This window comes from Phoca vitulina, unplaced genomic scaffold (genome assembly GCF_004348235.1).
Source record: "Phoca vitulina isolate PV1807 unplaced genomic scaffold, GSC_HSeal_1.0 scaffold10, whole genome shotgun sequence".
NCBI classification, from domain to species: domain Eukaryota; kingdom Metazoa; phylum Chordata; class Mammalia; order Carnivora; family Phocidae; genus Phoca; species Phoca vitulina.
This window is the reverse complement of record NW_022589713.1, coordinates 17,707,952-17,718,304: the sequence shown is the minus strand read 5'-3', so window position 1 is coordinate 17,718,304 and position 10,353 is coordinate 17,707,952. Positions and strand designations below refer to the sequence as shown.

The window sequence follows — 10,353 nt, the reverse complement described above, 5'->3', positions numbered from 1 at the left end:
CTCTCTGAAATAAATAAATAAATCTTTATAAATACATAAATAAATAAATAAATAAATAAATAACTGGAGTCCTGAACTTGCAAAATGTATAGGCTTCCAGAAAGAAGTAAATGTGAAAACTGTCTAGAGGGACAGACCAGGCCAACCAGGTCAACCAGAATTTCCTGTGATAAAGTCAGCCAAATGTGAGTTCATCCAAAATTGTAAAACACACATGAAAATTCACAAAAAAGCAACATCAGCAGAAATATACAAACTAGACTTCTAGGAGCCTCAGATGATAAAGATGGTCAGTAACAAACTATAAAATAAGTATGTTTAGAATGAGCAAAAAAATTTAAAAGCACTTAAACACATTAAAAGGGATAAAATGACATTAAAAAAAATGGACTGAAAAATAACCAGAGAGTAGTCGTAGAAATTTAAAAATATAGTCATTAAAATGTAAAAGGTAATAGGTGGGTTAAATAGTGATTAAACACAGCTGAAGAGAGACTGAGTAAACTGGATGATAGAGCTGAGGAAATTTTTTTGAATGTATGTAACACAGAACACACTGGTGGAAATTTAGAACATCAAAATAAAAATGAAATTCTAAAATATTCCAGAGAAAACAAAAACAACCATAGATTACCTATAAATAAACAATGCAATAATCAGATTGATATCAGACTTTTCAACAGTTCTGATGGAAGGCAACAATAGAACAATATCTTGCAATGATGAGGGGAAAGACTTTTGACCAAGAATTCTAAATGCAACAAACTTCATTAAAATATGAGGGTTTTAAAAACTAAAATACTTTCAGATATAATAGCCCCAGACTGGAAACAACCGAAACATTCATTGACACATTAACAGATAAACAAATTGTAGCATATTCACACAATAGAATACTACTCCACTGTAAAAAGGAACATAATGACATGAATGAATCTCATAGATATTATGCTGAGGGAAAGAAACTTGACACAAAAGATCATAAACTGCATGGTTCCATTCATAGGAAACTCCAGAAAAACATCTACAGTGATATAAAATAGATCAATGATTTTGTGAGTACAGGAAGAAAAGGTGGGATAGGAAAGGGCACAAGGGAAATTTCTTGGGGAGGTAGGATGGAAATGTTTTATAGTTCAGGTGTTATGGAACCTGGACTGGATCACCTGATGGAAGAACCAAGCAGCACCTGGAGATCTTGGAGGATAGGAGGTTTACTTAACACTGGCAGGCTCAGAGAAGAGTGATCTCCAAAGTGATCCCCAAACACAAACAAAGGGGGCAATTTATACACTTCTACTTCCACATACGTGGCACTTTTGGTGTGTGCGCAAAGCGGGGCAGGGAGAAGAACCTGGATTGGTGCATGTGCGAAGCAGAGCAGGGAGAATAACCCGGAAGAGCCCCGGGGCAAGGACTGGGACTCTCTTGCTGGCTTGGTTGGCCATCTTAGGACACAGATTTTCCTTATCGCAGGTGGTAGCTGTATGACAATTGTTAAAACTAAAACTCTACAATTGATATCTGTTCCTTTTAATTTATGTAAATTAAATTTTAATAAAAAATTAATGAAATCATTTTTATTCATACATTCATTCATGATGGTTTTGGAAAAAAATTAGTAGCAACCCAAACTAAAATCCCATATTATACCTGCATGGGAAATTACCTGATTAACATGAAGTAAATGTGTGATAAAGAGGCTGTAATTATTGATTGACTAGATGTTTGTGAGAAATATAAGTTTAAATATTCCTGAAAAACAAGAGGAACCTCTTGAGCAGTGGTTCTCAAATCCTAGCAAGTGTCAGATTTACCTGTAGGGCTAACTAAAACACAGATTGTTGAGGGGAGGCAGGAAGATGGCAGGGGAGGATACTGAGCTCAGCTTGTCCCATGGGCACACAGAGCTAACAGCTACATCTATACAAATAACTCTGAAAATAACTTGAACTCTGGCAGAACAGACCTTCCACAGTTAATCTTAGAGAGAAGGCCATGTTGAACAGGTAGGAAAGGTAGAGAAGCAGTTGGGAACAAAACTCTTCCTGTGAGACTAACCACAAGTGGGAAGGACATCACAAACACAGAGAAATGAGAGGGTCAGACCCAGTACCAGGCACCCCTGGCACTAGGGACCTACATTGGGAAAATGAGTGCCCATAACATCTGGCTTTGAAAACGTGCAGAGCTTAATATCAGGAACTTAAAAAATCAGTGGGCTTAACTCTGGGAGAATTGGAGGGTGAGAGGAAACTGAGTTCCTTCCATTAAAAAGCCAGCATAATAAATAACTCAGCCCAAGACACAGCACAGAAAAAGCAGTTTGAAAAGTGGCTGGGGTAGTCATGATTTATTGACTATTCTTAGAACGTGTGCTGGAGAGGCAGGGACCTTCAGGAGATATCTCTAAGAAGAAAAGAATTTTTCTTCCCTTCTTCCAGCCTAGATAGCCTGGTGTTTGTGGAAGCTAGCACTAATACTCTCTATCTACCTCACTAGCACCATGAGCCCTGGTCCTGTGCTCCCCTGCAGAACCTACCTTATTCAAACTGATAGCCTCTGCAGGCATCCCTCCAAAGCAGCTCCTGCCCTGTGATACTCTAGAGGTAGCCCTGGACAAGAATGGTGCCACTCCAAACTGACTTCTGCCCTGGGGAGGGAGGAAGATAACCCTACACACCAGCATTGCAGTACAGCAGATGGGCCTATTACCTCACTGCCCAGAGAGCAAGCCCTGCCCTTTGGTATGCCTGCAGCTGTGGCAAAGAGGCTAGTGCAAACAGTTAATCTGACTGCAGTATAGCAGATGGGCCTATTACCTCACTGCCCAGAGAGCAAGCCCTGCCCTTTGGTATGCCTGCAGCTGTGGCAAAGAGGCTAAGTGCAAACAGTTAATCTGACTGCCAGCCCCACCCACCAAGAAGTCCTCAGTGACATCAGACAGACCTCTCAACAGCACAGGGACCAAACCCTACCCAGTGTGCCCATAGCAGGCAAAGCAGGTTATTGCAGCCAGTTGGGCTGAAGGCAATTGCGGCTCAGTCACAACAGGAGGGTGCATGCAGCCCACACAGGGCATACCCCTGGAGTGCCTGGTTCTGGTGACCAGAGGGGATAGCATTATAGGGCACCACAAGACTTCTTCTTCACAAGGCCACTAATTTCAAGACCAGGAGCTGTAGCTGACCTACAAAAGACATAGAAACAAACACAGAGAGACAAAATGAGTTGACAGAGGAATATGTCCCAAACGAAAGAACAAGACAAAATCACAGTAAAAGAACTAAATGAAACAACATAAGCAATATGCTTGATAAAGAATTGAAAGTAATAGTTATAAAGATACTTACTGAACCTGACAGAAAAGTAGATGAGCTCAGTGAGAACTTCAAAGAGAGAGAGAAAAAAAAAAACCCAACAAATCAGAGCTGAAGAATTCAATAATTGAAATAAAAAATATGGACAGAATCAACAGCAGATTAGAGGACGCAGAAGAACGGGTCACTGATCTGGAAGACAGGGTAATAAAAAGCAACCAAGGTGAGCAGAAACAAAACAAAACAAAACAAGAATAGATTAAGGGAACTCAACAACATCAAGTGTAATAAGATTCACATTATAGAAATCCCAGAAGGGGGAAAGAAAGAGAAAGGGGCAGAAAACTTACTTGAAGAAATAATCATTGAAACATTCCCTAATATGGGGAGGTAAACAGGTATCCAGGTCCAGGAATCACAGAGAGCCCCTAACAAGATGAACCCAAGGAGGTCCACACCAGACACATAATTAAAATGGCAAAAAGTAATGATAAACAGAGAATTTGAAAAGATAACAGTTACATACAAAGAAAACCCTGAGGCTATCAGCTAATTTTTCAGCAGAAACTTTGCAGCCCAGAAGTGAGTGGCATGATATACTCAAAGTGCTGACAAGAAAAAAACCTACAAGCAAGAATACTTTACCCAGTAAGGTTATCATTCAGAATAGGAGAAGAGATAGAGTTTCCCAGACAAACAAAAGTTACAGGAGTTCATCATCACTAAACCATCCTCACAAAAAAATGTGTAAGGGAATTCTTTAAGTGGAAAAAAAAAAAAAGACCATAACTGGAAGAAAATTATGAAAGGAAAAAATTTCACTGGTAAAAGCAAACATATAGTAAAGGTAGTAGATTAATCACTTATAAAGCCATATGAAGGTTAAAACATGAAAGCAGTAAAAATCAATTATATCTACAAAAATTAGTCAAGGAATACAAAAAATAAAGAGATGTAGAATATAACATCATATACATGAAACATGGAGGGGAGAGTAAAAATTTAGTGCTTTTAGAATGTGTTCAAACTTCAGGAACCAACTTAATATAGACTGCTATACACATAAGATGTTATATAGGAACTCCATGGTAATCACAAATAGGAAACCTATAATAGATACAAAAATAAAAAATAAAAAGAAAGGAATCCAAGCATAACACTAAAGAAAACCATCAGACAAGAAAGGGAAGAGAGCAAGAGAAGAAAAAAGGAACGAAAGAACTACAAAAACAACCAGACAACAATTAACAATTGGCAATAAGTACATACCTATCAATAATTACCTCACATGTAAATGAACCAAATGCTTCAATCAAAAAACATAGGGTGGCTGAATGGATAAAAAAGCAAGACCCATCTATAGGCTGCCTACAAGAGACTTATTTCAGACCTAAAGCCATATACAGATTCAAAGTTGAAGGGATGAAGAAACATATACCATGTACATGGAAGTGGGAAAAAAAGAAAAAAAGAAAAAAAGCCAGGGTAGCAATACTTACATCAGACCAAGTAGACTTTTTTTTTTTTCAGAAAAGAGGTGACTATTAACGTTTATGGATATTAATGTAGAAATTCATGACATTTCAGAAAATTTTAGCTCTTATAACAGCTTTTTGTATGCTAAAGCAGTAGTTTTCAACTGGGGATGGTTTTGCCCCACAGAGGACATTTGGCCATAGGGACATTTTTGTTTGTTCTAACTTAGGAGGGAGGGGGTTACTACTGATATAGGGCATAAAGGCCAGGAATGTTGCTAAACATCCCATGATGTACAGGATAACCCCTGCAACAAAGACTTATCCTGCTCCAAACCCTGTGATGATAACCTGGCCTCTGGGGACTATTATCTAAAGGGCCCCAGGGATGCGTGGGTGGCTCAGTTGGTGAAGCATCTGTTCTTTGGCTCAGGTCATGATCCCGGGATCCTGGAATCCAGCCTTACATCAGGCTCCCTGCTCAGCGGGGAATCTGCTTCTCCCTCTCCCTCTGCTGCTTCCCCTGCTTCTGCTCTCTCTCTCTCTCTCAAATAAATAAAATCTTCTTTTAAACGAAATAAAATAAAATAAAAAAGTTTCCTAGACACTATGAAATATTATTTCTTCTCAATCTGTAGTAGCAACAATATTTCAAGAAACTTAACGTACTATGAAGTAGAGGTATACTATAGTGTCTGTAAATTTGTCATTATAGAGTTCATCTAAGTATTCTGTCATATTCATTACATGAGGGCAGGATCAAGGGCTGTCTTCATCTTTGCTGTATCCCTGATGCCTGAGACATGATGGGCACGCAGATGTTCTTTTAATGAGTGAACAAATGAAGGAGAACTGGACTTCTCTCTCCAATATAGCATGATCACTGTAGCCAGTGGTGTTAGAAATTATGAAGTAGTTTTGGTTCCAGACAGAGTTCTTTCTCACATCCTCTTTAAGAAGTTGGTCTACATACTGCAGCTCATTATCTCAAAGTTTAAATTCCTGAATAACCCATTGTCAATGTTGCCAGGCATGATAATTCTTTGCATCTTGATTAAGAATATCAGCAATAGGGGTGCCTGGGTGGCTCAGTTGTTGAGCGTCTGCCTTCGGCTCAGGTCATGATCCCAGGGTCCTGGGATCGAGCCCTACATCGGGCTCCCTGCTCCACGGGAAGCCTGCTTCTTCCTCTCCCACTCCTCCTGCTTGTGTTGCCTCTCTCGCTGTGTCTCTCTCTGTCAAATAAATAAATAAAATCTTAAAAAAAAAAAAAGAAGAATATCAGCAATAAACTCAAGCTCATGAGATGGATCTTCTAGCCATTCTGCTAATACTTGCCTATGATGCCAAACTTGATAGTTTTGGGGCTGTTCCTCAATTATTGCAGTGATGTAGTTCATTTCTTCATGTAGATCCTTTTGAAGTGACTTTAAGAGCACTCTCAAAAAATGCCACAGTGTATAATTGGCTGCATTTAACTCAATAGCATCTCTGGTTAGTTTAAAAGCTCATTCACTTCTTTCATCATGCCCGCAAATAATCATAAACATCTCTAAATTTTTCACAATAAATGACCTAGACCACTGAATTGGGGCCCTCATTCTATGGCACTGGATCTATATCAGTCCACTCTGCTCTGTCCCTGTACAGGACATAGGTGGGTGAGTCTGGGCTCAGAAACCTGTCCTCTATAGGGGATGCCACTGCTTCTCTAGGCTCAGCCACCATACAAATGGCATCAGCTGGATTCTCATGCAGGTTCTCCCCAGGGCCCACTCCTTCCCCTACTTTTGGTTAATGCCCCTGCAACTTGCATGTCTGGCCTGTTTGTTATGGGAACTAGATACCATCAGATTTGTCTTTGCCAGAGTCTCCAAGAGGAAGGAGACCTGGAGTTCCTTCAGCCACCACACAGAGCTGGGTCTTGCTTTAGAGTTTTTGTAAATTGTGCCCTTTTCCCACTTTTGTGCCCAGAAGGCATTCCAGGAGAGCCGGAGGTCACAAACCTTGATTCTTCCCAGGGCCACAAGGATCAAATTGCTTTGGCTCAGGTAGGAGTCCATTTTCAATCCCCTTGTCCTTCCTACCCTGGCCTACACTTTTACCACAGTTGGAAAGATGTAGGGAGCTGGCAAGAGTGAGTCACTCTAGACCACCTCTTCCGAAGGGAGCTGTCCCTGTCTCTCTTCCAAGGATTCTTGGGATGCCCTTGGCAATCCCACCAGATGGAAACTGCTCCCCACTGAACTTTTCTTCCACCAGACCTAATGAATTTCTGACATTTCTTAGATTAGGGAAAATCTGTTTACTTATTGTCCCTTTTCTTGAGATTAGGGGATTATTTACTGTCTTTCTCCTTGTTTTGTTTACTGCCATATCCTCAGTACCTAGCACACTGTAGATGAGGAATAAACAAATATTTGTGCAATGAAGATTGCTAGTGTTAAATGTAAATGGGGAAGGCATTTCTGCAGCAGAAGCCCCAATTTTCTGTAAACTCTGTGAAGGAAGGGCAGAAGCATTTTGACTACTACTAGTGATGCTGTAAGCTACCAGCAATCTTTCTTTTTAAGATCTCAAATTAAAAGAAAACATTGGTGATTTAATCAATAAGATATTGGTCCATATTCTCTCCCACCATTTATCAAATGCCATTTGATGTGTTAAAATCAATGAAGATGTGCCCATTCAAAACCTCTTATTATACAACGTTTTGTTTCCAATAAATGGTTTAACCTATAATTAGAATAGCAAACATGATCTTTTGTTGAGTGTGCCAAGCACTTGTCCTGGCTTGTTTCACTTAACTCTCAGCAACCCTTCAAGAGAGGGAGTGTCACCAAAGTCCACTATGAGGATGATGAAGATAAGGTTCAGAGAGGTTAGGTATCTTCCAAAGGTCACACAGCTGATAGAAGATTGTGGATTTGAGGGGAATAGGAGCAAGATGGCGGAGGAGTAGGAGACCTAAATTTCATCTGGTCCCAGGAATTCAGCTAGATAGGGATCAGACCATTCTGAACACCTATGAACTCAACAGGAGATCGAAGAAAAGAATAGCAGCAACTCTCTGAACAGAAAAGCAACCACTTTCTGGAAGGTAGGATGTGCCAAGAAGTGAATCCAAGGCAATATTTGGGAAGATAGATGGCAGGGGAGGGGCCTCCGTCAGCCACAACCAGCAAGTGATAGAGCCGTGGAGCACAAAATTGGAACTTTTAGAAGTCGGCTCCGCTGAGGTACGTTGCTCCAGTGGCTAAGCGGGGGGTGTAACCCTCGCTGGGACAGTGTGGTTTCAGGACCCTCGGGGTCACAGGAAGACTGGGGGTGCCTGAGTGCGGCAGAGCTCCCAGGTATCGGAGCGGGGAAGCCGGCTGCAGAGACAGAGCCAAGCAGTGGGCTCTCAGCTTGGGGTTGTCATAAACCGTGATCCGCGGCACAGTCAGGCCACTGCTCTTCCAGCAGGGACCCAACAAGTGGCAGGTCCAGGGAGACTCCCCTTCCTCCCCCAGGGAGGAGCAGTGCAGGAGCGCACCGCAGGGATCTGCTGGGTTTGGAGACTCCACACGGGGTTGTGTGCCAGAGATAGAAACGCTGGGTCACAGGCCGGGTGAGCACAGAGTGCAGCCGGAGACCAGGGAGAGGGGAGTGACTGACTGCTTTTCTCTGGGGGTGCACTGAGGAGTGGTCCCCGAGTTCTCGGCTCCTCCAGGGCAGAGATTGGGAGGCTGCCATTTTCACTCTCATCCTCCAAAGCTGTACGGAAAGCTTGCAGGGAACAAAAACTCCTGAGAGCAAACCCGAGCAGATGACTTAGCCCCGACCCGGCAAGGGCGGGGCAATTCCGCCTCCGGCAAAGACGTTTGGGAACCACAGCAACAGGCCCTTCCCCCAGAAGATCGGCAAGAACCGCCAGCCAAGACCAAGTTTACCGATCAATGAAAACGGCAGAACTCCAGAGCTAGGGGAATACTGCACATAGAATCCATGGCTTTTTTTCCCATGATTCTTTAGTCTTTCAAAGTTAATTTTTTTAATTTTCTTTTTCTTTTTTTTTGAATTTTTCTTTTTCCCTTTTTCAACCAACATCTTATCAACCCTTTTAAAAAATCTTTTTTATTTTTCATTTTTAGAGTCATATTCTATCCCTTCACAGTAGTTAACCTTATTTTTGATATACATATAAGTTGTTCTCTCTTTAAAATTTTGGGATACAGTTTCTTCTAACAGACCAAAATACACCCTAAATCTTATGGCTTTGTTCTAGTCTCCTGCCTGATCACATTCTCTCCCTTTTTTTTTTCTGAATTCCTCTTCTTTCTTTTTTCAACCAACTTCTTATCTTATCAATTCCTTTTATAAAATCTTTTATAATTTTCATCTTTACAGTCATGTTCCATCCCTTCATCATATTTACCCTTATTTTTGTACATATATAAGTTTTTCTTTCTTTAAAATTTTGGGAGGCAGTTTCTTCTAACAGACCAAAATATGCCCAAAATCTAGTGTGTGGCACTGATCTATGCACCATCCTGATCATATTTGATAATATTCTTTTTTTTTAATCTTTATCTTTTTCTATTTTTTTTTCTTTTTTCTTTCTTTCCCTTTCTTTTCCCCCGGTTTCAGGTCTCTTCTGATTTGTTTAGTGTATATTTTTCTGGGGTCGTTGTTACCCTTTTAACATTGTGTTCTCTCATTCATCTATTGTCCTCTGGACAAAATGACAAGACGGAAAAAATCACCTCAAAAAAAAGAACAAGAGGCAGTACCGACTGCCAGGGACCTAATCAATATGGACATAGGTAAGATGTTGGAATTAGAGTTCAGAATGATTTTAAAGATACTAGCTGGGCTTGAAAAAAGCATGGAAGATATTAGAGAAACCCTTTCTGGAGAAATAAAAGAACTAAAAATCTAACCAAGTCGAAATAAAAAAGGCTATTAATGAGGTTCAATAAAAAATGGAGGCTCTAACTGCTAGGATAAATGAGGCAGAAGAGAGAATTAGTGATATAGAAGACCAAGTGATGGAAAATAAAGAAGCTGAGAAAAAGAGAGATAAACAACTACTGGATCACGAGGGCAGAATTTGAGAGATAAGTGATACCATAAGACGAAACAACATTAGAATAATTGGGATCCCAGAAGAAGAAGAAAGAGAGAGGGGCAGAAGGTATATTGGAGCAAATTATAGCAGAGAACTTCCCTAATTTGGGGAAGGAAACAGGCATCAAAATCCAGGATGCACAGAGAACCTCTCTCAAAATCAATAAAAATAGGTCAACACCCCAACATCTAATAGTAAAACTTGCGAGTCTCAGAGACAAAGAGAAAATCCTGAAAGCAGCTCGGGAGAAGAGATATGTAACCTACAAGGGTAGAAACATTTGATTGGCAAGAGAATTATCCACAGAGACCTGGCAAGCCAGAAAGGACTGGCATGATATATTCAGAGCACTAAATGAGAAAAATATGCAGCCAAGAATACTATACCCAGCTAGACTGTCATTGAAAATAGAAGGAGAGATAAAAAGCTTCCAGGACAAACAAAAACT

At 40.6% G+C, this 10,353-nt stretch overlaps 1 pseudogene; it reads right to left on the bottom strand.

The window, feature by feature from the left end:
- Positions 1–5,554: 5,554 nt before the first annotated feature.
- LOC116635225 lies at positions 5,555–6,523 on the bottom strand (annotated as a pseudogene).
- Positions 6,524–10,353: the final 3,830 nt, after the last annotated feature.